The following is a 22,246-nucleotide window of genomic DNA, read 5'->3' as shown; positions in this document are numbered from 1 at the left end:
TTCAAGGGTGGAAAGGCCACCAGGCTGCCAGAAGAACAGGTAAATAGAAATGGAGGGAATGAGGAGATGTTTAGCTTAGAGAAGAGAGGAACTGGGGCCCAGACCTGTGAGGCCATCCCATGAAGAAGGGTCTCAGCTTGTTCTCCTTGTCTCCAGAATGAAGAACCGGGAAGGAGGCTCAAAGACACAGTGGTAGATGGAGAATTTCTTGTAAGAAAACAATGTCCTCTTCATGAAAGTTATCTCCTCCAAGCCAATCCAACAAGCCTTTAGAATGGGCTGGCAATGTCTCCACAGATCAAGGGGGAACCACTGGGGACGTGAGGAGGTTGAAAGTAATAACCAAAGAAGCCCACATTTGCCAAGCACATTCAGCTCTGTTGTGAAGGCAGATGCTGGTGCCACCCCTCCCTCCCCCCACAGATGAGGACATTGGAAGGGTTGAATGCAAAGCTCTAACTCAGGCTATTCTGATAGCCACATGGTGAGCTTGGTGTACCTGGCTGTTTCATGTATAGATGGGATGGGATTACTGGGGGGAGGGGAAGAGGAGGGGAGGGGAAGGAGAGGAGGAAGATAAAGCAGAGAAGGAAGAGAGAGGAAGAAGGGAAAGAAGAGGGGGAGGGGGAGAAGAAAGGAGAGAGGAGAGAGGAATGGGAGGGAAAAGGGAGAAGGGACCAGAGGAAAGAAAAAATAGAATCAAAGCAAGGTAAATCAGGAAAAGCTTCCCATGGGGGATGGCCCAGGAGCTGGACCTTTGAAGGAAGCTAGCCTCTAGACCTGCCCAGTTAGTGTGTGTGTGTGTGTGTGTGTGTGTGTGTGTGTGTGTGTGTGTGTGTGTGTGTGTGTATGTGTTTGTGTGTGTGTGTGGTGGTGGTGGGGGGAGTATAAAGAAGTCTGCCTCAGAATAGAGGACATTAGGAGGCCTCTGAGGAGGCTCCCACCTCTGAGAGACTGAGATTCATTCATCTGAAGGAAGGTAGCAAGAGACTTGGGTGTCCAAGCTGGCTCTCCTATCTCCCTCACACTGAACCCAGACTGGTCATTCACTTAACTTCCCTCTTGGCCTTAGTTTCCCTAATTCTACAATTGGGGGAGGGGAGAATCATCACTGTTATCCCCCCCACACCCTGTAGGACTGTTGGGTTAGCCTTGAGGCCCTCGAGTGGTGGGGATGGTAACTGGTACCCAAAGGGACTCAGAGGGTTGAGCAGGGTAGGCAACTTGGGTTTTGTTCATTTGTTTGCTTGTCTAGAAACCTTGGGATTCTCCAGCTGGCTTTGCCATCTGTGGGATTTTCCAGGCTTGGAACGCCGTCTTTCTTTCCTCAATCTTTGATATTCCCTGGGGCTTTCATTCTGCCAATAGCCACAATGTGGGCTCTGTGTACCTAGCTGCTTCATGTATAGATGGGATGACTGGGGGAACTAGGGAGAGGGGAGAAGGACAAGGAGGAGGAGGGAGAAGGAAGAAGGAGAGTGGAGGCAGATAGGGGGGCAGAGGAGGAGGGAAAGGAGGGCAGGAGGAGGAAGAGAGGAGGGAGAGAGGAAGAAGGGAGAGATCAGGAGGGGAAAGAAGAGGAGGAGGCTCTGCCCTAAGGTTGCCCCCTCCTTGAAGCTCTCCCTGAAATGTGCCCCCTTCTTTGGCTAGGATGTTCAGCTTGCTTCGCTTCTGGTCCAGGCTCTGGCCTGGCTCTTTCCACATCTCCCCAAGTCACCTTTTTCCTCTCATTTAAAACCTTGACAAACATTTACTAAGTGCCTGCTTTGGGTAAAGTGGTGGACAGATTAGAAAAATGTATCCAGATTTGGAGATAGGATGGGGGGGGGGGAGAGAGAGAGAGAGAGAGAGAGAGAGAGAGAGAGAGAGAGAGAGAGAGAGAGAGAGAGAGAGAGAGAGAGAGAGAGAACACATTGGGAGTATTTCAGCACTTAGTATGAGTCCATGCTCTGCAAATCCTTTGATACAACAAGCCAGTCCCTGCTCTCCATGAGCTTATGTCCTAATGTTGGGAGGGAACCTCTAAAGGAGAGAGAGAAAGTAGGGAGGGAAAGGTGGTCAGAGGGCAACAGGGAGAATGAGTCCAGGAAAGTCAGGCCTTCCTTCCCAAAAGGGAGGGAGTCACCAAGCAGAAAATGGACCTCAAGGTGGGGTTGTTTGATACATCTTCCCCAAATCTGATTCCATCACAAAGCTTTTCCTTTGGCACCTCACACTTCTAGATGGTTCTAAGGCTAAGATTTAGAGGTAGAGGGAATTTAAGAATCCAGTTCCTCACCCCATTTGGCAGAGGAGGAGGGCTGCACCTAGAATTTGAACCCAGAGCCTTTGGTTCCCATTGCAGGCCTCCCTTCAGAGACACTATAGCCGGTAATCCCCTCCTGATGGCCAATGTAAGATGATATCCTCTCCAAGAAGACTTGATTTGATTTTCTCCTCTTTCCATATGAACTCCTGTCTTTGAGGCCACGGGAGCCCATCCATTCTCTTGGCATGTTCACTCACCACCTAGGAGGTTTGTGTGACTTAAACCACCCTCCAAGGCAGAGCTTGAGAAAATTGGTAAGAAATTTCTTTTTTGAAAGCTCTGTGGTCCCCAGATCCTTCCTCTTGACATCCTCCACCATTTTTCTTTTCCAAAAGGCTGAGAACTTCATGTGCTATTCTCCAAGGGGCTGACTTTCTGTATCTGGGGCAGCCAATATGTCACAAACGGGTCATCTTTGTGAAGTGGGATCCCTGCCAACCCTGTGGAGGCCACAACATCCTGAACTAGAAGAGAAAGTGGAAGAGCCAGCAGCCCTCTCACCAGCAGAGTCCATGGCCAAAGAAACAAGACACCATTGCGGTGTCTATTGTGGACAGAAGGGGATGATTTATAGTTTGGGGAGGGAGAGGGGCTACAAATGAAGAAGGCACATTTACAAGTAAGACATTGGAAACCTCAAGATAGAGCATTTCCGTGGCTCCTTGGGATGCACGTGGGGCTTGTGATAATTGCCATATGGCCACAATTGAGTTCCTGAAGTTTTGGCTTGGACCAGTGGGATGCCACCCCATGAGTCAAGGGTTTCCACATTTCCTGGCCCATATTTGTGTCTGCTTTTAAAGGGTCATGGTGTTTTAGTAGGTAGGCTTTGTAAGGGTCTAAATCCAAAAAATGCATCACTCTATCAAGAAGATGGATGGTGCAGTGAAGGGAGCACATCACTTGGACTCAGAAAGACCAGAGTTCAAATCCAACCTCAGCTGTGGGATACCAGGCAAGCCCTTTAATCTCTCTCAATCTTGACTTCCTCATCTATAAAATGGAGATAATGATATAATCTGCCCCCCAGGGTAGTTGTGAGGATTAAATGAGGTCATGTTTGTAAAGTTCTATGAAGAAAATTCTAGTTAAAATGAATTCATAGGGCACTCAGCGACACTGCCCTGAAATAAGGAGTGTCTGAGTTCAAAACTGACTTTAGACATATACTAGCCATGTAACTCTAGGCAAATGTTTTAACCCAATTGCCTCCAATAAAATAAAATAAATGAAGAGCTGGAGGTTGGATGAGGTATGGCAGATGACAACTTGTCAGCAACACCTTGGGAGCAATTTTGAGAGTTTCCAATGGTGGATCAGTTGCCCTTGGTGGCATCTTCCCATTTGAACAGTGTGTGATGTTAAGTTCTGGCTGGGACGATTAACTGAGTGACCAGAGTTTCCCCATCTAAAAAAGAGGGATAATATCCTACTTTATTTCTTACAAGGATATTATATAGAAGAAATATATATATATATATATATATATAGAAGATATTTTTAAACCTTAAAATACTCAAGAAATGTTTTTTTATATCAATTATAAATAATGATAATGAGACAGTTGTAGAAGAGAGAACAGAATTGACTTTGGCATTTGGATGACCCAGGGACATGTATTGACTGTGCCACCCCTGGACATCCCTTAAACTCTCGGAGCCTACATTACTGAGCAGTGTTGTCTTGCATTGCTAGAGAACCTCCCACAGATAGAATTTCTCAAAACAAGAAAATCATAGATCTAGTTGGTCAAAAAAATCTTAGATAAACAAACAGATTTTTTTTACACAGTACCCATGGTAAATCTCACAAGTTTGTTTTGACACTTTCTCCAATATGGCAGCCAGAAAATCTCTGTCTTCCCTTGCTCCCAAAGACTAATAGTTCCTTTTCAAGCCCATCAAAAGTGTGGCTCAGAGAAGGTTCCCTGGATTTCACTGGATATTAGAGGATGAATGTGAAGATGCCCCATCTAGAACATTATGGCTAGGTGACCATCTAGCCATCACCATGAAGGGAGCCTAGTCCACTTAATTATTAGGAAGTTTGGTGTGAGGGTTTTTTCCTTGTGTCCAGCTGAAATCTACTCCTGTAAAGGGAGCCAACTCATTTTTTTCTATGCTGACATATTGATGTCTTATTTGTCCAACTGGACTATGGGCTTCCTAAGAAAAAAGAATATGACTTACTGCTCTCCATCTGAGTTGAATTTAAGAGCTCCATCCCCCAAGAGTGCCTATTCAAAGTCCATCATCGTCATCATCATCATCATCACCATCAATATCAATCATCAACCCACCATTCAATAACCAACGATCTGAGAGAGTACCAGTGTGGACACTCCCTATATTTCCACAGACCTAACCTTTCTGGGACTTAGAAAATGGTGTTTGAGGGTTTTTGTGGCTAAAAATCTTATTCTCTTGTGAAAAATATAAGACCTTCTCTAGAATTAGAAAGGATAGTCTCCAGATGATAGATGACAATCCCTCACTGGATCCAAGGAGAACAAGTATAACTCCAGAATCTCCTCCATAGAAGGAACATCCTAGGTTATCAAGTCCTCCTCAAAACTGAACGAAAAAATTCTAGTCCATGCTATGTAAAAGAACACAGGGATGCCTAATCTGGGCTCCATGAAATTTCATATTCACACTGAAAAACTGCCCTCTGCCAACAGGATCCTTCTCTTAACTTCTGTTGAATGAGGGCATCCAGCCTGGTCTTTTCTTCATTTCCCATAAGGTTATTCCCCCTCTGAACTTCAACATGCCTATCTCTAAGTACTTTTCTCCCTTTTTCAGTTGTCTTCTTTGTCTTGTCTTCCCCTTTGAGAATGGAAGCTCCTTTTTTGTTTCCTTTCCCCAGTCCTTAGGACAATCCAGGCACATGGTAGGCATTTAATGTCTACTGGTTGACTATCTCAATATCATTGGTTTCCTTTATGCATCAAAAATGTGACTCAAAGAAGGGTCCCTGAATTTCACTGGATACTAGAGGATGAAAATGAGGATGCTAGGCTTCCTTTCCATTAAATCTCTTGATGTTCTTGGTCTTTTGTCCTTCCAGATGAATTTTATTATTCTTCCTAGCTTTATAAAACAATTTTGGGGTAGTTTGATTAGTATAGCACTGAATAAATAGATTAATTTAGGTAAAATTGTCATTTTTATTATATTAACTTGGTCTACTTATGAACAACTGTTATTTTTCCAGTTGTTTGGATCTGACTTTATTTGTGTGAAAAATGCTTTATAATTATATTCATATTGTACCTGGGTTTGCCTTGGCAAGTGCTTCTGAGTATTTTATATCCTCTACAGTTGTTTTGAATGGGACTTTTCTTGCTATCTCTTGCTTCTGGACTTTGTACTTTATAGAAATGTGAATGATTTATATGGATTTATTTTATATCCTGAAAAAATTTTAATCTTAATTATATTTTCAAGCACTCACAAACGTTTTGATGATTCATTTCATTTCAGGTAAAAATCTGTGTGAGTCTTGAGTTCCTTGGAAAACTGCAGGAAGCTGGAAGAAGCAGGGATAGTAAATCAGGACATGAGAAATTGAGTCAGGAGTGGGAAAAGGAAGAAGATATTAGCTGTCCCATGCTTTGTTTCAGAGAACAGAACAAGGGGCTAGCATAAGAAATTTCAGAGGAGTAGGTTTCAGTTGGACACAAGGTAAAAACCCTCACACCAAACTTCCTAATAATTAAAACATACCTCTAAAGGGAAAAGGACCATTTTCAAAATTATATCTTCTCTTTTTTGTGGTGGCAAAAACCTGGAAATTGAGGGGGTGCCCATCAACTGGGGAATGGCTAAACAAGTTGTGGTATATGAATGATATGGAGTACCATTGTTCTGTAAGAAAGTATCAGTAGGTGGATTTCAGAAAAATCCAGAAAGATTTACATGAACTGACATTGAGTGAAGTGAGCAGAATCAGAACAATGTACATAAAAAGGAACATTGTGTGATGATCAGCCATTATAGAGTTAGTTAGCTCTTCTAAGCAACACAGAGATCCAAGACAATTCCAAAAGACTCGGGGTGGAAAATGCCATCCCCATGCAGAGAAAGAACTATGGAATCTGACTACAGATCCAAGCCTACAATTTTCACCTTTTAAAATGTTATTATTTTTTGCTTTTTCCTTGTCATATTTTTTCTTTTTTGTTCTGATTCTTCTTTCACAATGTAAGTAATATGAAAATATGTGTAACATGATTTCACATGTATAACCTATATCAGATTACTTGCTTTCCCAGGGAGGGAGAAAACCTTACCAAAAAATGAATGCATAAATTTATCTTTACATATAATTTTAAAAAATAAATAATAAAATTTAAAAAAAGACTAAGGCTTTCTTTGAGTTTCAGTGAGCCAAATGCTTTCCCAAGCTCCAATCTTTATCTTGTAAATATTTAAATACTTATAAATGTTGCCTTCTTTTGAGAATATAAAGAAGCAGGTAGCTTGTTTCGCCATGGAATCAGGAAGACTCAAGCTCCAGACTCAGCCTCAGCTACTGATAACACCATCCTACTGTTCTCACTGTAAAATAGGAGTAAAAATAGCAGCCAGCTCCCAGGTGGTTCTGAGGATCAAATGAGGCAATATTTATGAAATTCTTAAAATGCTCCATAAATGCTGTTATTATCATTATTAGCCAGAAGGCATAACAAAGGCAAGGACTTTCCTTATGTTTGTATGTCCAGTGTTTAGGAAGGGGCTTGACAAAGCTAAATGACTGACCAATTGATGGCTAGGAAAACCATGATCCTAATAGAAATCAGTGGCGTTTGAATTCAATGGAACTGAGTTCAAGTCCTGCATATGTCATTTAATTTTTGTGCCCCTTCCCCACCCACCTTCAGTCTCAAACTCTCCCTCCATATATATACTAAATTGTCTCTAATGTCCTTTCTACCTCAAATTCCTAGGAGCTGAGTAGAACTCCTTGGCCACAGTTACTTCTGCATTTGTTCCCATGAGTAAGCCAAGGTTGAGAACAGGATGTTGTGGCGAGTTCTTGTCTGCATTTTCTGATTGAGGACAATCTGAGTCCATCCTCAGCCCTTCTCCCTTGGGATTCCTTGCTGCTCCTCTTGGATCTCCTCTATCTTCAGACTTGCCATGGGATCAGGGAGGCAGCCACTACTGCCCGTGATCCTGAGGATATCAGGTTTGGCTCCTCGAAAGAGGGACGATAGCGCTGTTGCCTTGGTGTCCTTGGAGTCTGGCTCAGGGCTTGGCATGTGTTAGACATTGAATAACTCTTGTTGCATGGGATTGAATTAAATTGAATTATATCAAATTGAATTGAGCCTTTCAACTGTGACCATTACATCCAATAGTTTGAAAGGAAGGACAGAAAGTGAGCCAAATGAGACTCCTTTGTCAAAGTAGCATGGTGGAGGAGTGGCAGAGCTGTGCCAGTGTGGGGGTCTCTGGGAAGTTTTCTGCATCGGGTTGTGCTGTGATCATTTGGGGAACTCAGGTCCAGAGGATGCTGACAAGTGGTCAGTGAGGCCTCTGGGGCATGGAGCCCTTCCTGTACCGGATACCACTGGAGGCTGGCTTCCTACTGAAGACAGCAGAGTAGAACAGCTCCAGAGCCTTTGCCCCACACTTTGAGTTGCAGGGACTGATTCTCATTGAGGTCAGGAAAGTCCAGTTACTAAGAGCCAGAGAGCCCTGTGGTCATCAGTAATGAGAAGGAATATTAATTTTAAAAAGTGATCTCATTTTCCAGGTCCATTAAACTGCCAAGCCCTTTACATGCATCATATAATTGGATCTTCCTAACAAACCTGGGAGGTAAGTAGGTACATGCTAGAGTCTTAGCCCCATTGTCGTGATCAGAAAAATAAGGTTGAGAAAAGATAAAAATGGCATTCCCTTGATCCCATAATTTGTAATTGTTTTAGACTGGTAATGGTCTATATTATTCCCAACCAGAGGAAGCAAAACAAAACAAAACAAAACAAAGCATACATAAAAAAACCACCCCTACCAAATCTGAACACCTTATAAAAATGATCTCTTCTGTATGTCTTTCCTTAATCCTAATTCCTCATGTCAAAAATGACTAATTTGTAAATATGTTTAACAAGATATGTATGTAAAATGCTAACCTGACTGTTCCCTACTGCGGGGAGGGGGTGGGAAGGAAGGGCGGAAGGAAATTTTGTAACTTGGAAATATACATGTACAAATGGAGAAAAACAAACAAATAAATAAATAGTTTTTTAAAGAAGACGAAGAAGAAGAAGAAGAAGAAGAAGAAGAAGAAGAAGAAGAAGAAGAAGAAGAAGAAGACCAGAGTGAAGATCCTAGCCCAGGCCCTTCCTGATTCTAATGCATGTGCTATTTCCACTTCAGCTTCCTCCTTAGAGAGACTGAAGGATCTTTAGCACAAACGCAAGGAGGGTTAGAGGAGGAAACTGAGGGCCAGGCAGGCCAGGGCCTCCTCCTGCAGAGTCTATTTCAGCTGATGGTGTTCATTGTCTTTTTTCCATCTTCCTTATTCTGGTGGTCCCCACTGTGAATTGAAAATATTTGATCTGGGAAGAGTCTATCCATTCAGGAGAGCTGCCATTAGATTTGCAATAAAGAGGAGACTGCCATGCCAAAGAGGCTGCCCAGACCATGGGGAAGGGCAGAGACAGGAGACTGCTGGAGAGATGGGGTGCCTCCAGGTCCCATGGGACACACCCCAATATGGAGTTTATTACAAAGAGGCTGATGCTTGATTCAATTAAATCCTAAATTCATCCTGTTTAGCAGTTGAAGACCACAGCGAACAGTTGCTCTCTAACAGTGAAATGCCCCCTTGGAGTCGCTGGGTTTTGATTTATTGGGAGAACGCGGCAGGGCCGAACTCACGGCGGGGCTGATTCATGTCAGCTTCTGTCATCAGTTTTCACTTAGCTTCTTGGCCAGCTCTGACATGGCCTCCCTTAAGGATCCAGAAGAATCTGAGGCTGATCCAAGAGCCAGCTGGCTGGCCGGGGAGGGCCTTGCAGAAGGCGGGCGGCCTGGCCAAGCAGGGAAGATGAATGGAAGGGGAGGCAGCCCCATGTTCGGAGCAGGGCCTTGCTGGAACTCCTTTTTCCTCTGATGCCAGGACCACACCAGCAAGGGAAGCAAACCCAGGACTTGTTTGCCGTTCACCACACACATGGCTCCTATTTCCTGCCCTGCCTCGGAGGCTGCGAGAAGGAGCCTGAGTTCCCAGCTGCCTTTCCATCCAATCACTTGGCCTCCCGGGCCCAGGAACTGCCCCCATTTCACCCAACCCTGACTGGCACTTGCACATGATGGGAGAGAAGGGATGGGGCACCCCAACTCAGGCACTGTGAGGTCAGAGGCTAAGTTCCTTCAGTGATGTCTGATGTGGCGGGCAATGTGGGAGCTTCCGTGTCCCAAAGAGCCACTGATTGTCAGATAAGAAATACTCTGCCTACACATGTGTCTTCTGTTTTCTAGATGGAGAAAATATCAACTGTTGTGTTGTTTGTAAGAATATGGATGAATAGTTCAATAAAGAGGAGATTTTCTGGACCCAGAGAAAACTTGAAACTAGAATGCAGAATACAAGGGCTGGAAGAGTACCAGGACAGAGAACATGGAATGTTGGAGCCAGGAGGGACCTTAGAACATCTAATGCAGAATGGAGAGACCTTAGAACAACCATCAGTCATTGTCATTGTCTCAGTAAGCAGGACACCCAAAATAACTCCAATCTACAACAATTTAAAGGTGGTTGTTGTTCAGCCATGTCATGTCTGACTCTTTGTGGTCCCATGAACCAGGCTCTTCTGTTCTCTAATGGTTCCTCAAGTCTGTCCATGCTCATGCTTGTTGCTCCCAGGACACCATTTCCCCATCTCATCCTCTGTTGAACCCTTCTCTAACCCTAACCCTAACCCTAACCTTTACCTGCAATCTTTCCTAACATCAGAGTCTCTTCCAATGAATCCCATCTTCTCATTAGTATGTCAAAGGATTTCAGCTTCAGTTTCAGTGTCTGACCTTCTAATCAATAGCCTAAGTTAATTTGTTTTAATATTTAAGGGTTACTACATATTTTCTTCACAAATCAATAAAATTCATAATGCAAGTAGAATTAGGTTCATCTTCCAACTGATGAAACTGAGGTTGAAGGACATAAAGTAACATGCCCATGACCAGCCAACTGGTATCTGTCAGTTGGCTAGAGCCCCAGTGCAGCAGCCCCTAAACACCTGAAAAGACAAAAGCAACAACACATACAAACATGTTGACTTAGTTGAAAGGTCTATGAAAAATCATCTATTTCAACTCTTCATTTAACAGAGGAAGAAAATGGGGTTTCCGAAAGGTAGGTAAACCAGCCCAGAGACACAGAGCAAGTAAGTAGCAGAGTCTAGATTTGAACTCTGGTCTTCTGCCTCCCATTGCAGCTTCCATAAATCTCAGCAGATTCTCCAACTGCCAAATGGAGGAATTTCTAATAAAGTGAAGGAATCCTTCCCACATCCTCCCCGGAGTCCCCAGTGAATAACTACGGCAGAGCTTACCAAGCACATGGTGAGACATGATTGGGAAACATCGGTATCTGATGAAACTTAATGATCTCCATGTGCTGACACAGGCCACGTCACCAGGCTTCTGGCAGCTTTGTGATTGGCAGCTTGCGGCCTGAATGGTGTGGGATTCTCATGACCGAGTGTGGCCTGAGAAAAGAAACCTCGCTCCCACCAATTCACAAGTGAGGGGTTATGGATATGGAACATCCCAGGAAGCATCAAACATCACAGGCATGTTTTGGCAACAAACTTTTACGAAGGACTTCCTAGAAGCTTTTCACCAGACTGAGTATCTGGGCTACAGAGGAAGATGAAAACTCATCCTCCTTGTAGGCTCATCCTAGATGGGTGGAAATACTAGGCACAACCCCCTCCCCCCAAACAAAGTTACCCATAAGATAGATACATATCAGTGGAAAGGAACCTCAGAAAGAAGAGGCAAGTAGAGACAGGGTCCCTCACGATTTGGGCTGAGCCCCAGAGGGCACTAGGGAATATTGGAGGTGGAGCTAGAGGGAGGGAGGGTGAATATTCTAAAATGACACAGCCAGGGAAGAGTCACCTCAGAGGGGGAAGGGTCTTAGGTAAGTAAGCTCCATGAGGCTTGGCATCCCTAGAGCAGAGTACATGAAGGGGAACATAGTGAGAAGAGATGGGAAAGGGAGGAAGGAGCCTTTAAGAGGTGGCCAAGGTGTGTGTGTGTGTGTGTGTGTGTGTGTGTGTGTGTGTGTGTGTGTGTGTATAGGCATATACATATATACATTTGTTTATTTACAGATATATATCTACACACATACATGCATGCATACATGCTACATATATAATCTCCCAGCATTTTCTCAGGCTCCCCCAATATTTAGAACATTCTCTTTCTTTCTGTCCATATTCTGGCTTCCTTCAAGTTCAAGATAAAATTCCACTTTCAGGAAGAAGATTTTTCTGATTCTTCCTCAGGCTGGCGCTGATCATCTCCAATTCAACCTGCCCAAGCTTGTTTGTCCATGGCTGTTTGCATGTTGTCTCCCTCACTAAACTGGAAGTTCACTGAAGGCAGGGGCTGACATTGGCCTTTCTTGGTATTCCTAGCACTTAGCACAGAGCAGATACTGAATATCACTCTTTTTTGCCTTAGTAGATACTTAATTTCATTTTTTTGCCTTACTCCATACCTGCAAATCAACATTGGCAGATATGGAGTAAGGCAAAAAACAACGGTCCCCGCCCTCAAGAAGCTCCCCTTTTAATGGGGAAGAGGAGAGAAATATAGAAAGGCAAATATGAGCAAAAAATTACATGAACCAAAGTGTTTCTATACTAATGTTGGGAGATGTTACATAAGCTTTCTCAGAACTCTATTAAGAGGGGTTAAAGAGAAAGTCTAATTAAATTTAGGGCTTGAAACTGGTTCTGTTATGTCAAAGTAGTTGGAAGGACAGTGGTAGAGCACTAAAGTCAGATCAGGAAGATCTGAGCTCAAATTCAGCTTCAAACACTTACTTGCTGTGTGACCCAGGGCAAGTCACTTCATCTCTGCCAATCTTAGTTTCCTCAGCCATAAAATGGAAATAATAAGAGTCCTTTTCTCTCGAGATTCTTGTGAGAATCACATGAGATATTTTTCAAGCTCTCTGTACAGTGTTTGACCCACAGGAGGGATGCTGAACAAATGCTTGGTCCCTTTTCCCTTCCCTTCTTTTAAGATTTTAAAAGAATGAAAAGAGAAGGGAGGAGACATCTATCAAGGGAGGGGACAGGGGAAAAATGAGGGAGATGTTCTCACCTCATTGGGATGCATGAGAAGAAGTCTATATCAACAAGGAGCAAGGGATGTAGGGAGGAGGGATCCTTAAACTGCCCTCTCCTCTGAACTTGTCAAAGTTCACACACATGTCCACACACATGTCCACACCCATGCAGACACACAAACACCCATGTGCAAACACACATAGTTCAGTACAGAAATGCATTTATTCAACAGGGAGGAAAAGAAAGAAGACAATAATGAGGAAAGTTGAAAGGAGGGATTCATTTTAATTAAACAAGATGGATGTCAAAAAGAGACTTAGGAGAAAAGATAAAAAAAAAGGATCAGACCCTCTCTGAGCCAGAGGAGAGGAGAGGAGCAGTAACTGATTACACCACAGCCAAATCACTGGTGCTAAACTCCATCCTTCTCTCTCACCACCTCCCTTCTTTTAAGAAGAAGGAGCAGGAAACTGAGAAAGAAGGAAAAGTATAGAATGGTGGTAAATACAAACTCAGCGATCACATCTCTGAATACGAATGGAGAAACTCCCTCAAAAAATGGAAAAAAGGATAGAATGGATCAGAAAGCATTATCCAACTATGTTGTTGATAATAAGCACTCTAAAGAGAAATATGCACACAGAATTAAAATAAGAGGTAGCAGCAAAATCTTTTGTTTCATTTAAAGTTAAAAAAGGGGGGGTAGTAATTATGAAACAATGGCACAAAAAGATTTAATTAAAAGAAAGAGAAGGAAACCAATTTTGGTGAAAGGTAGGCTAGAGGTGTCCAAGGTAACTTGTGGGCCAAGATACCTGAGTCTTGTCCAAACTAGATTAAAATATAACTGGGAACTATCTAACAAAATAAATAAAAATATAATAGAACAGAGGTAATGTTACTAGGTGATTTTCTAAATCAATATGAGACTCACGGGTATCCTTATGTACATCTTAGTGGTCCCAATTTATTTTGGAGCTTAATACCACTGCCAATTGCTGTTTTTGAGTTGATTCAATCACGTCCAACATTTTGTGATCCCATTTGGGGTTTTCTTGTCAAAGGTTTGGAGACGTTCACCATTTCCTTCTCCAGTTCATCTTACAGATGAGAAACTAAGGCTAACAGGGTCACTATGAATTATTAATACTGAACATAAACCAAATGACACAGCATCTAAATATTTAAAGGAAAAGTTAAATTATACAGAAAAATAAACATTAAACTATCATAGAGAGAGGGAGCTCAATTTGCTCTTCTTAGATCTAGATGTATTTAACCAAAACATGAAGCAAAAGGGAAGGGCATGGATAGAGTTTTAGAAAAGATAAGGATGATAGACTTCTGCAGATTATTGAAAGGGATGAGAAAGAAGCATTTCTACTTCTTTGGCCACTTGTGGTATATTTACAACAATTAACATGTTAGGGCAAACAAATCAGACAAATGCGGAAAATGGAAATATTAAATACATCTTTTATGAGCCACAATGAAATAAAAATCATGCTTAATGAAGCACCACTGAAGAAGAAATTAAACATGAATTGAATCATAAATAACTTGATCCTAAAGAATAAGTGGTTCAAATAATAAATCACAAAAACAATATATCATTTCCTAAGAGATAATTAAAACAATGAGACAAAAATCTCAAAATTTGGGGGAAGCAGCTAACCCAGTCCAGAGAGGAAAATTTATATCTCTAAATATTGATGAATTGGGCATGCAATCAAAAACAAAAACCAAAAATCCAATAAATTAGGCCTCCCTTAATTAAATGCCAAAATAAACATGCTAAAAGCCAGAGATTTAAAAAAAACTGAAAGCGAATAAAAAATAACACATTGAATTAATAAATTAAATTAGGATCTTTGTTGTTATTGTTCATCCTTCACTTTTGAAGAGGACCAGTGATATCATGGGTAATGTCTTGACTTGCAAGGGAATAGGATTTAAATGAGGCAGAATTGCACAAAGCCATTTTCCTCACTCTCTCTTCCAAAATCATTAAAGCCCCATGACAAGACAAAAGTCAATGTGACTGGTGGTGGCCCCAGAATGCAGTGGATAACCTTGACATCTTTGATGTCTAACCAAGTTCCAAGTGTTTCCCAGCACTTTCTTCACTTGTCTTCATGGTTGTTGGAACAAACCATTCTCATCTGCCCCTTCCACTGGGGGAAGTCTTCCTATGTTTGGAGTAGCCACTCTCCTGACTCAACAATGGATTTGTAGCCTGTCATTTCCTCTCATTCTGGTTTAGCCCATCTACCAAGGCTGTTTTATCAGGTTGCGGCTGCTTTGCCAAGTACACCTTTCTGGAACCACAGATGAGAGTTGAGTGCAGATGGATACCAAAGATGAATGAGCAGCCCTGAAAAAGGCATAGGAACCACCCTCACACTGAGGTGCTAGTCCTCCTGAATACTATACACCTCCTGTAACATAGTAAGTGCGTAATAAATGGTTATTGAATGAATGAAAGGTAAAAACACAACAGTATTGGTCACAGATTGGATGGATGAAGTCATTTTAAGAGGGTTAGTTGAGGATCATCTTGGTTTTCTGAGGCTGGATGATGTGAGGATTGTGGTACCCTCAACAGTAACGGGGAAATTCAGAAGAGGGAAGACTTGGGGGTTCAGTGGGTGGAGGTAATGAGTTCAGTTTTGGACATAATTCATTTGAGAGGTTCCTGAGTGAACCTGAAATGTTCAGAAGTTATTGATGTGAGACTAGAGCTCAAGAGGAAATTTAGGACTATATCTTCATGGAGATATAATAGAGATTTCATAGAGATGATCATTCAATTCACGGAAGTTAGGAATCACCAAATAATAAGAGTATAGAGGGAAAGGGGAAGGAGATCCCAGACAGAGCCTTGAAGGACATCTCTAGTTAATTGGGTTAGACTAGATGAAGAACCAGTGAAGAAGATGCAGGAGGATCAAACACGTAGGAGGAGAACCAAAAGAATGTTGTGTCATAGAAACCTAGAGAGAAAACATTATCCAGGAGTAAAGTGTGATCGGCAATGTCAAGTTCAAGACACATAGGAACTGAAAAAAATGCATTTGATTTGGCAATTAAAACATCTTTGGTGATTTTGGACAGAGCTCTAAATGATCTGGTCCAAGGCAACATTGAGGAGGTGTTAAAAGGGAGGTACAGGAAAGGAGGTGTAGGCCCTACTCATAAGCAGCTTTCTTAAGGAATTTATATGATTATATAAGGGAGGAGAGTTGCTAAAAAACTACCAAGGAGGTTTTCTGGTTTTGTTTTTGCTTTTTTTCAGGGGGACAATGAATATAAATATTATTATATTTTACTACATTGATAAAGAGAGGATTCATCATTTGGGTAGAGATTAGATTTTCATGTCTCTATGAACTCATAGGTAGACAAATTTAATACAAGATAGAGTACTGTGGCTCTATAAGAGAGGGAGATAGAAGAGCTGAGTGTTAATCCTAGCTTTGGCTCTTACCAACTTTTTGATCTGAGATCTTCATTTCTCCTCCTTGTAATTCATTTTCCCCATTTTAAAATGTGGGTGTAGGGTGTAAGTGATCTCTCTGGCTCCTCTTCCCTCTGTCTGTCTCTATTCTGAGAGTCTTCCCAACTCTGACATTCTCTGTTCTACAAGGTCCTCCTAATTCTAGCATTTTTCATTTTAAGGTCTTGCCCAATTTATATATTTCTTAAATCTCTCTAGATTCTGATGTCTTATGTTCCAAGACTCCCAACCCTACCCACCCACAACCCTGACTAGCTCTGAAAGTCTTTATTCACAGGTCCCTCCCACCTCTAACATTCTATTTCTAACATCCCTCTCAGCTCTGAAATCCCATGCCCCTTTTTTGAGGTGTCATGTGGTTCAAAGAAAGACAATCTAGATGTCCCTTCTCTCACAGACCCTGAACACTTTAATCCCTCTTGCAGGAGGGAAAGCAGGAGATTAGAGTTAGGAAGCTTGGCAGACATTCTATGTAGCAAGGTCCCTCCCAATTTTGATAGTCTGGGGTCTAAGGTTTCTCAAATTCTGATATTCTGAATTTTAAGGTTCCTTCCAGCTCTGTTATTCTATGTTCTAAGGCCCCCCCCCCAATGCTGACATTCTGTGTTCTATGGTTCCTTCCAGTTCTGATATTCTATGTTCCAAGGTCCTTCTTACCTCAAATATTATGTTCCAAAGTCCCTCCCAGTTCTATGTTCTCCAGGTCTTTTCTAATTCTGGTAGCTTATATTCTGAACTTTCTCCCAACTCTGTTAGTCTATAGTCCAAAGTCCCCACAGTTCTAATATTCCCTATTCCTAGGTCCCAATGACCTTAGGCATTCTCTGTCGGTCAATGGGCTCATCCAGCTTTAACATTTGTGAGTCTTGTTGATTATTCTCCTTGCCTGAGAGAGGTGTAGAGGATGGAATAGGAGTGGTTGTGTCTTCATTCTTGGAGCCTCCCAAAGGGAGGCTGCTGAGCTTGGCCCAGTCCTGGATTCTGTCAGCGTTGGATTGCCACATGGGTTTGACTGCCATCGTGCCCGAAGGCAGGGCCTGGACTTGATGGTCATTTACTGACACTGGCTTAAGCCTTATGTAATGATTCTAAAATAATTATGAACCTTGCTTTATTTTTCTTCCATGTTTATTTCCAAACGGAATAGGAAAGAACATGGCCTGTCACCCGATCTTGTCCTTTTCAATGAGTAACGGGGCTGTTTTTAAACTCCACTGTCATTCCTGGGAAGGAGAAAACACTTCAGACTTCATTCCTGTAGACTGACTGTTCCTTTTTAATAGGATAATGTTTAAGAATCTGCATAACGATGTTCACGGAGCTCTGAAATCGATTCCAATGCTCAATTGAATTGGACATGGCTGTAAAGAAAGATATTTTAACTGATTTCTGTGTACAGCACGTTCCTCATGTTTAATTGTTCACTTTCCACTGGCTCCTTCCCAGCAAGCTCCCAGAGAGTCCTGAAGAGACAGACCCTGTCTCGGTTCATCTCTGACACTCAATGGCCTCCTGCCTCCCCAGCTGCCCGGGAGGAAATCATCTGCAAGAAGAAGCTTGTGAACATTCTCAGTCTCCTCAAGCAACAATGCCAGGTTTAAGGATGGCCAGCTGCTGGCTGAGAATGACAGCAGTGGGTGACAAGCCATGTTCTGTCCTTTTTCATTTGGAAGTCAACTTGGAAAAACAATAAATCAACATTCCTATGATCGTAACTGCTTTAGAATGATCCCAACAGGGACACCCAAATTCCACGAAACGATCAAATGAGATAATGTTGAAAAGTTCTTAGCTCAGGGTGCCATATAAATATGAGGAGGAGGAGGAGGAGGATGACAATGAGGATGTATTTGGCATCAAGTGCACACACACAAAAAGCTTTGGTGGTGATTGATCAGGGTTTTTGTTTAAATTGAAGCTGTGATTTAATTGGTGTGGTGAATTCTTATTGAGAAATCTTCCTCTAACAATGCTTGAAAGGGATCAGTGCCGATGATCTGGAAGCCTGGGAAGGGGTCAGGGCAGAGGCCAGCTTAGAAGGGTTACTGCTAGAGGAAGGAGAAAAGAAGCTTCTGGGAGACTTCTCCATAGAAAAGGATGGAACTCTGGTGTAGCTGGGACTCCTCTTGGGAGCACAGTTCCCCTTCCTCCCTGGAGATGTTCCAATGGGCCAGAGACTCTCCTCTCACAGCAGCAGTCACTCTTGGGAAAACCACACCTCCTGTCAGTCCTTCAACTCAATTCCAAATGATTCAACTGGGTTCAGTTGAGATCTAGATTACAGGTCTTTCCCTAGGTGCTGCTATGTTCAGAGCAATGTGTTGTAGTACCATCTGATTCCTTCCTTTTCTCATGGAGCTTGCTATCTGACAGGGCAGTGTGGGGTAAAAGGAGTTTGAGAATAGGGTGAGAGAGATAGAAGTGACCTAGGACAAGACTCTGCCCTCTCTGGGCTTCCTTGAACAATAGTGTCCACTTTCTCTATTTGCAGTTCTTCAGGGGGTGGCTGAATGGCCACTTGTCTGGTGTAGCTTAGTAAGGATTCCTTTCCTTCCTGAAAAGACAGACCACTGTTGGCTCTTAAGACTTTGAGATCCTAAAATTCTACTCCTTACTTTCCTCTCTTATAAAATAGAAGTTGTTTGATCTCTAAGATAATTATGATATGTTCCATAACTGGTTTGGATAACCAGTTCCAAATCCAATGATCCTGGAATCCCTTCTGTCACAGTTATGTTGGAGGAAAGGGGCTGTGTGAGTCATGAAGAATTATGTAGAGAAATGGGAGCTCTCAGGGTGGGTCTGCCATGGACACAGACAGTGAGTGAGAATACAAATATCAGCATCATTTCAAGGTAGGGGCAGGACGCGAGCATGGAGGGAACATCTCCAACAGAGAAAGATCAAGGAGGGCTTCCTGGAAGACAGAGCCCCTGAACCTGAAGGCAGGCTGGGGAGGGGGCTGATATAAAGATAAGGTGCAGATCTGTTGACTCATGGGTCCAGAGAACTCTCCAAAAAGGATATTCTACCAAGAGAAGGATAGCACCTACTCTGTGACTTAGAGACTTAGTGGGTGGAAATTGATTCATTTTTGTCAGTGGATCTCTGGTTCCTAGACACTTTTTGATTATTCTCTTTTACTTTTATATCACTTCTACTTTCCAGTAGCTGACAGAAAGGACCATAGGACTCAAACTCTGTTCTGATCAGTGTAGACCATGTGTCTAATACCTGCCTCCCTGAATTCCATATGCCTCCAAACATACAGAAATCTTCCTGTTCTGTATGATGCTAAGTCAGCTTCTTAATGTTTAACAGCTTGAAAAGTCAATCTGTTCATCCTTTAACTAACATTCTGAAAGACAATATTTTAGGGCATGTATAGCAGAGCCCTGAGAGGATCATTTAGCATCCCTTCCCTCCCAAAGGAGGAAGCCAATGGGGACTTCTGAGAGAACCCATGTCTTTGGGAACAGGAGTGGTGAATGACTCAAACATGGAGCTTAGTGATCTGAAGAAATGGTGAAGTTCACAGGTGGACACCATCATACCTAATTGTGGGTGATTCTTTCAAAGAAATCAGCAGTGAAAGGGAAGAAAGAGATGAATAGTGGAGATGTGGAGTCAGGAAGACTCTCTGAGGGCTCTCTTAATGTATTTCTTAATGTCTTCTCACTTAGTTTGGCTTCAATGTTGGATTAAGCTTTGGGGGGGAAAGGGGGGACTTTAGTTTCTCTTTCCATGTGAAATAATATTTATAATGGTGAAGAAACCAGACATAAAAATGAGAATAAAATAGCAATTCTATTTCTGAATATACACATCTGTAGATATAAACAGACCTATAGTGAACAATATCACTCTTTCTTATTCAATGCCTTATGCCTACCTATGGGTAGCAAGGTGAAATCACTATGCAGACACAGCCCTGTCTTTGCCCTCAGAATTGCATTCCTGAAAGACTTTCATCTTCTTGAGATGACTAACTATGCAACATTGTTAATAATAAGAAGAAGTAGCATTTATAAAGTATTTTAAAAATAGAAAAATGCTTCATATACAATATTTCATTAGCTCCTCACAATAGCCCTAGGAGGTAGGCACTATTGGTATCCTTATTTTATATATATGCAAATTGAAGCAGACAGAGATTAAGAGGTTTATCCAGAGTCACAAAGCTACAAGTGTCTGATGAAGGATTTGAACTCTGGTCTTCTTAATTTCCAGTGCTGCCCTCTCTCTTCCTTGACACCTACTGGCAAACTTTCTCTGAGCTCTCTTCCATCCACTGTTCCAAGAGTTAACATGTAGGCCAAATTGTGCCCAGATTGGCTCTCCTTGTCTATCTGTCATAGTCAGATGTTATTTATGGTCCCTCTCTTCAGAGGTTTCCATCATTTCTCTTTTGGTGGTCAGCTACTCCTGATTGGTCAGAATCACCACCAGGATAGATATTTCATCACTTTCATCACTTCTCCATATTTCATCACTTCTTCTACCTTCTGAACAATGAAATTTCCATTAATTTATGTCAATGATGCACCATTTTGTCTCTTTTTACTGAGAGAGAACTCTGGCAGATATCTGCATCGCTCCTGTTCCCATCACTGAGAGATTGAGCCTCTCTGCCAGCTCTGTAATCTGTTGTCCACACTCCTGCATGTTTTCTTTGTCTGGCTGGGTGGTCTATAGGATACCACCACATGATGTCCTGTTGCTTCTCTCACTGTTGATTCTCACCCAAACACTGTCCACTATATAATTCCAATCAAACCAGTCTGTTCGCTATTTCCCAAATGGAGTCTTTACTGAAGTCTCTTCTTTTTCACCTCATGTCTGGAATATCCTCCCCCTTTTCCTCTGATCCTTACACACACTACTTTCTTTCAAAATACACTTTTTGTGTCACCTCCTACAGGAAATCTCTCCTGATTTCCCAAGAAATTAGTATTGTTTCTTTCATGGAATTATATCATTTACATTATTGATAATTTTTTAGAAAGCTTCATCCTTAAGTAACAAAATCCTTGATAGTGATAACTGAAAAAGATTCTGTGAAGAAGGCAGAGAGAATCTCTGGAGAGCTAAGGAAGACCTGCCAATTCCAGTCAACCTACAGCCTGATTCTTGATGATTTCAATGCAAAGGAGGAACCATGTCATAATATAAAGTCATATATATAAGAAAGTATGGTTAAGAAAGAAATGAAAGAAATCCAAGGCATGATGATTACAGAAGCCACGTACCTTTGTATCATAAACATCTTCTTCAAAAAGAGAATTGGCAGATGCTGCGTGTGATGAGTACCAAATACCATCCTAAAAAAAGAAATGGACTCCATTTAATAAATGGACTTCAATCCTAGATAGACCCATGGCATAATCAGACTATTTTTCTTTAATATAAAGAAAAAATAGTGACAAGAAAATATGAATTATAATTAGAAGATTTAGTGATGAGTTATTTAAGGAAACTAATGAAATTCAAAACTGAGAAACTGACAACTGAAAAGACATCAACACCAACTATATTAAATTTTACTGAGAAATTAAACAGATAAAAATGAATTGCTTGCAACAAGGAGAGCAAAAGTGCCTCATTCAGTTAAACATTTGCCTTACTTGTCAAATAGAGAAAGGTATCTGTCAAAGGCAACAATGGATTAAAATGTTTGCTTATAAAATTTTTAAGATTAAGGATTTTAGGCAATTATGAGTACTATCATTTATTGAAGAAGAAAGAAGTAAAGGATAAAATTAGTTTAAGTAAAGCTTGAACGATACCAAGTGAGGCAGGTCATTCCTGGGGAATTCAAGAAAAAAACAGAAAAAAAAGTCATTTTGACAAACTACATATATATATATATATGTGTGTGTATACATATATATATATATAAATGTATATATATACATATATATATATGTATATACATATATATATGTATATATATACATATATATATAACTGGAGATGACCCCAGGTGCAGTGAGAGACCCTGGCCTTTTTAATCTCAGGTCTTTCACAGGTCAGCCTAGGATGATAAACAATTTTCAAAATGAAGTTGAGAATTATCAAAAATGATTCATGGAGG

The 22,246-nt window shown here is 41.6% G+C and overlaps 1 long non-coding RNA gene across 1 annotated transcript in view; it reads right to left on the bottom strand.

Moving 5' to 3' along the window:
• The window catches only part of LOC141512584 (uncharacterized), a 57,676-nt gene that overhangs the window by 33,738 nt on the left and 1,692 nt on the right, over positions 1–22,246 (bottom strand). Inside the window, exon 2 of the long non-coding RNA XR_012475535.1 lies at positions 21,402–21,473. This is a non-coding gene — a long non-coding RNA (uncharacterized LOC141512584). The remainder of the gene's footprint in view (positions 1–21,401; positions 21,474–22,246) is intronic.

Source organism: Macrotis lagotis, chromosome 1 (genome assembly GCF_037893015.1).
Source record: "Macrotis lagotis isolate mMagLag1 chromosome 1, bilby.v1.9.chrom.fasta, whole genome shotgun sequence".
In the NCBI taxonomy this organism is placed as follows: Eukaryota; Metazoa; Chordata; class Mammalia; order Peramelemorphia; family Peramelidae; genus Macrotis; species Macrotis lagotis.
This window is presented reverse-complemented; position numbering and strand designations above follow the sequence as displayed.